At 26.2% G+C, this 6,000-nt stretch overlaps 1 long non-coding RNA gene across 1 annotated transcript in view; it reads left to right on the top strand.

Annotated features, from left to right (window-relative positions):
- The first annotated feature begins 629 nt into the window (after positions 1-629).
- Positions 630-6,000, top strand: part of LOC126184883 (uncharacterized) — a 45,137-nt gene continuing 39,766 nt past the window's right edge. The window contains exon 1 of the long non-coding RNA XR_007536898.1: positions 630-739. This is a non-coding gene — a long non-coding RNA (uncharacterized LOC126184883). The remainder of the gene's footprint in view (positions 740-6,000) is intronic.

Below are 6,000 nucleotides of genomic sequence, written 5' to 3'. Positions count from 1 at the left end.
TGAAAATTTTTCTGTGCAAATCAGGATATCTTGATTATTTATTTTATTATATTTATTTTTTGTTTATTTAATTATTTCATAAAAATAATTTTGTCGAATTTTGTCTTAGTATATTTTGTAGAATTGATTTTGTAGATTATAGTTTATTGGTAATGTAATTGTTTTATGAAATATTATTTTAAATTTTTAAAAGTAGATTTTATTTATTGTACCTTTTGTATCAGGGTTTATCAAAATTTTAGTATTTACTTTACTTGTCTCGATTTGGGTTGATTTATAAATAATTTATAGTTAATGTATCATAATTATTATTAAATTATTTATAGAAATGAGATGTTAATTGTTTCCCAAGATATCTAGTTTCTTAAGAAAAAAATATAATTTTTTGAAGTTAATTGTTTTTATTTAATTTTTGAAGTATAAATATTAACTTATTTATTCTTTAAGGGATAAGCTTTGAAGTTAATAATTTATAATTTGTTTTATAAAATATAATAGTAAGCTTTAAACCAGCTATCTCTAAGATTACGTTTTAGTTCATTATTTTTTATTTTGATTTTAGAATTATTTTAGGTTTTTTATTAAGATTATTTATTTAATTTTAAAATTTTTGTAATAATGATAGAATTAGTATATTTATTTGTATATAATTTTTACCTTGTGAATTTATTATAAGGAACAAGGCAAAATTGATTTCCGCCTGTTTATCAAAAACATGTCCTCTTGAAAATACTTTGAGGTCTGGCCTGCTCACTGAGCAGATTTTTAAAGCGCCACGGTATTTTGACTGTGCAAAGGTAGCATAATCATTAGTCTCTTAATTAGTGGCTGGAATGAATGGCTTGACGAGAAATCAACTGTCTCTTAATAAATTTTTGAATTTAACTTTTGAGTCAAAAGGCTTAAATTTTCTTTTGGACGAGAAGGCCCAATGGAGCTTAACATTTTATTTTTATATAGTTTTCTGTTTGTCTTTCTATATTTAATGATGATGTTTTGTTGGGGTGACATGAAGAATAAATAAACTCTTCATTATTATATCATTTATTTATGTTTGTTGTTTTGATCCATAATTTATGATCATAAGATTAAGTTACCTTAGGGATAACAGCGTAATTGTTTTTGAGAGCTCATATCGACAAAGCAGATTGCGACCTCGATGTTGGATTAAGAAAAATTTTGGGTGCAGTAGCCCAATAATTAGGTCTGTTCGACCTTTAAATTCTTACATGATCTGAGTTCAGACCGGCGTGAGCCAGGTCGGTTTCTATCCTAAGATTATTAATTCATATTAGTAGGAAAGGACCATATGGTTGAAATATTTTTTATTTTATTGATTAATACTAATTAAATTACTATTTTGACAGATTAATGTTTTTTTATGTTGTACTAGATTAGGTGTTTATATTGTTTTAATTGCTGGTTGGTCTTCTAATACAAATTATTCTTTATTAGGTTCTCTTCGTTCTGTTGCTCAAACAATTTCATGTGAAGTTAGTTTGGCTTTAATTTTATTATCTTTAATTATTTTAATTGGTAGTTTTAACATGTTTGATTTTATAAATTATCAGCTTTATTGTTGATTTATTATTATTTCTTATCCTTTAGCTTTAGCTTGTTTTGCTTCTTGTTTAGCTGAAACTAACCGTACTCCTTTTGACTTTGCCGAAGTTGAATCTGAGTTAGTTTCAGGTTTTAATATTGAATATGGTGCAGGCGGGTTTACTTTAATTTTTTTAAATGAGTATACAAGAATTGTTTTTATAAGAATATTATTAGCTTTAATTTTTTTAGGTGGTGATTTTTATTCTTTTATATTTTTTATTAAGCTTGCTGTTATGTCCTTTGGGTTTATTTGAGTTCGGGGGACATTACCACGTTTTCGTTATGATAAGTTAATGTACTTAGCTTGAAAAAGTTTTTTGCCTTTATCTTTAATTTTTTTTATTATCTTTGTCTGTTTAAAGATTTTATTTATTTCATTTATTTAGTGAAATTTTTTAAGAAAAGTTAATAGAAGAGTTAAACTTCTAGTTTTATGTTTTCAAAACATATGCTTTTCCTAAGCTAATTAACTTATTATTCCTTAATTAGTTTATCTCATGCGTTTGCAATATGTACATTAATTAAAAAGTATGTAAAGTAGATAATTGTTAAGATTTGTCCTGTTATAATGTAAGGTTCTTCAACAGGTCGTTTACCAATTCATGTTAATAAGCATACAACTACTATAATTCAGAATAAAATCTGATGAATAGGATAGAATTGAATACCTCGAAATGGTGTTTTATTATAAAATGGTAAAATTATTAAGATTCTAATTGATAAGAATAATGCAATAACACCTCCTAGCTTATTAGGGATTGATCGTAGAATTGCATATGCAAATAAGAAATATCATACTGGTTGAATATGGACGGGAGTTACTAATGGGTTAGCAGGTACAAAATTATCTGGATCCCCTAGGAGGTAAGGATTAATCAAGCACAATGTAATTAATAATGATGTTATTAATACAAATGTAATAGAGTCCTTGAAAGTAAAGTATGGGTGAAATGGGATTTTTTCAATATCTCCATTTAGGCCTAAAGGGTTATTAGACCCTGTTTGGTGAAGGAAGAATGAATGAATTGCTGCCATTGCCGTAATAATAAACGGTAGTACAAAATGAAATGTAAAGAATCGGTTTAATGTTGCATTATCAACAGCAAACCCTCCCCATACTCATTGAACTAAATCTGTTCCTAAATATGGAATTGCTGATAATAAATTAGTAATTACTGTCGCACCTCAGAATGATATTTGACCTCAAGGTAAAACGTATCCTATAAATGCGGTTGCTATAACTAAGAATAGAATTACTGTACCAATTACTCAGATGTGCATGTATATGTAAGATCCGTAGTAAATCCCTAGTCCTACATGTAAATAAATACAAATAAAAAATATAGAATCTCCATTTGCATGTAAGGTTCGAATAATTCAACCATTATTTACGTCTCGGCAGATGTGAACTACACTACTAAATGCTATTTCAATATTTGATGTATAATGTATAGCTAATAATTGTCCGGTTACAATTTGAATTACCAAACATAACCCTAGTAGGGACCCAAAATTTCATCAAAATGAAATATTTTTTGGTGCAGGTAAATCAACTAAGGAGTTATTAATGATTTTAATTAAAGGATGTCTTAATCGTAAGGGTTTATTCATTAGTAAATTATCCTATTTTACGAATAGGCCCCTGGTTAATATTGGTGGTTTTAACAACTGCTAATAGTGCCAAAAATAAATAAATTATTATTATTATTGTAATAATAAATGTTGGTCTATTATATAGTTTTTCTAAAGATATTGTTATTTCTTGATAATTTATTGAATTATCAATATTTATAGTTTCAGTATTTTTGAAAAAGTCTATAAATATTGTTATATCTAGGATAATCAATATTGATATAATAAATACTCATATTGTTAAGGTAATAATTATCGTAATTGATTTAGGTTGAAATATTTCGTTTGATGCAATTCTCGTAATATAAATAAATAGAACTAAAATACCACCAAGAAATGTCCCTGTTTTTAGCCCAACTACAAAAGTTTGTAGGATAATGAAAAGCATTATTGATACTGGGTGTCTTAATTTAATAAAATTAATATTTATTACGTTTGATAGTGAAATAATTATAATTTTGATCATTTCAGGGGTTAGTTTACTAAAAATAACGGTTTTGGGGACCGATGATGGAAAGCTTTTTCACCTCTGAAGTTTTAAAAGTGGGGGCTGGACTTATTTCCGGTTTACAAGACCAGTGTTTATTTTAAACTATTAAAACTAATGTTTATATTCTCTGTCTTTACTTCTTTATTGATTTATTTTGCTGGTGTTTATGTTTTTTCCTCTAAATGTAAACATTTATTAACGGTTCTTTTGGGATTAGAATATATTGTTCTTTCTTTATTTATATTAATTATTGTTTTTCTTATTGAGTTTGATTATGATTATTTTTTCCTGTTATTTTTTTGGTTTTTTCTGTTTGTGAAGGTGCTTTAGGTCTTTCTATTTTAGTTTCAATAATTCGTTCTCATGGAAATGATTTTTTTAATTCTTTTGATTTGTCTTTATGTTAAAGTATTTATTTATAACAATTTTTTTGATCCCTCTTTGATTGGTTAATAATGGTTGATGGTTGGTTCATTCTTTAAGGTTTATGTCTAGTTTTGTTTTTATGATTTGTGTTTATTCATATCCAGATTTGAATACGATTAGATATTATTTTGGTATTGATTATTTTTCTTTTAGTTTGCTTTTGCTTAGTTTTTGAATTTGTTCTTTAATAATCACTGCTAGAGGTTCAGTTTATTTAAGTTCTTATCATTCTAATTTTTTTGTCTTTATAGTCTTAATTTTAATGATTATGCTTTATGGTTCTTTTGCTAGATTGAGTCTTCTTTCTTTTTATATTTTTTTTTGAGGCTAGATTAGTTCCTACTTTACTTTTGATTTTAGGTTGAGGTTATCAACCTGAACGTTTACAGGCTGGTGTTTATTTAATTTTTTATACTCTGGTTGCTAGATTGCCTTTATTATTAGTTTTATTTAGGGTTTATGATTTTTCTAATACTTTATATTTTCCTTTATTGCTTGATTTTGGTTCTTATTATATTATATTTTATGTTTTTATAATTCTTGCTTTTTTAGTTAAAATGCCAATATTTTTGGTTCATTTATGGCTTCCTAAGGCTCATGTTGACGCCCCTATTTCAGGTAGAATGATTCTTGCTGGTGTTTTATTAAAGTTAGGTGGTTATGGTAATTTTCGTGTTATGAAGATTATTTCTAATTTGGGTTTAAAGTTTAATTATTTTTGATTGTGTTTAGGCTTATCTGGTGGGGTTATTGTTAGACTTATTTGTTTTCGTCAGGTTGATTTAAAGTCTTTAATTGCATATTCTTCTGTTACTGATATAAGAATAGTTATTGGAGGGTTGATGACTATGAATTGATGGGGTTGTATAGGTTCTCTTTCTTTAATGGTTGGTCATGGTTTATGTTCTTCTGGTTTATTTTGTTTGTCTAATATTATTTATGAGCGTTTAGGTAGATGAAGATTATTAATTAACAAGGGTATAATTGATTTGATACTAAGAATGGCTTTATGATGATTCCTTTTGAGCTCTTCTAATATAGCTGCTCCTCCTTCTTTAAATTTGGTAGGTGAACTTAGATTATTAAATAGAATTATGTCTTGATCTTCTTTTAGATTTTTTTCTTTAATTTTTTTGTCTTTTTTTAGAGCTGTTTATACTTTATACATGTATTCTTATTCTCAGCATGGTAATTATTATTCTGGTGTTTATACTTGTTCTCTTGGTTATTTTCGTGAATATCATCTTTTACTTTTACATTGATTGCCTTTAAATATTCTTTGTTTAAAGGGGGAGTATTTTTTTGTTTAGGTTGCTGAAGTATTTTAATTAAAAATGTTGTTTTGTGGAATCAATGATATGAATTTTTTTCATCTTAGGCCGTGAATTAGTTTTCTATTTGTTCTTTGAGTTTTTTCTTTATTTTTTTCTAGAACTATAATTTTTATTTTGGGTATTTATTATTTAATAATTGATTATAGAGTTTTTGTTGAATGAGAACTTTTTAATTTAAATGGTTCTATTGAATGGATTGAATGTCTCTTATTTTTATGTCTTTTGTTATGTATATTTCTTCTTTGGTTATTTATTATAGAGAGGACTATATATCGGGAGAAAAAAATATAAATCGTTTTATTATTATTGTTTTAATATTCATTCTTTCTATAGGTTTTTTAATTATTAGTCCTAATTTGATTAGAATTTTATTAGGATGGGGTGGTTTAGGTTTAGTTTCTTATTGTTTAGTTACTTACTACCAAAATGTGAAATCTTATAGTGCGGGTATATTAACTGCACTTTCTAATCGTATTGGTGATGTTGCTATTTTAATTTCTATTGCTTGAATAT

Source organism: Schistocerca cancellata, chromosome 4 (assembly GCF_023864275.1).
Source record: "Schistocerca cancellata isolate TAMUIC-IGC-003103 chromosome 4, iqSchCanc2.1, whole genome shotgun sequence".
NCBI classification, from domain to species: Eukaryota; Metazoa; Arthropoda; class Insecta; order Orthoptera; family Acrididae; genus Schistocerca; species Schistocerca cancellata.
This window is presented reverse-complemented; position numbering and strand designations above follow the sequence as displayed.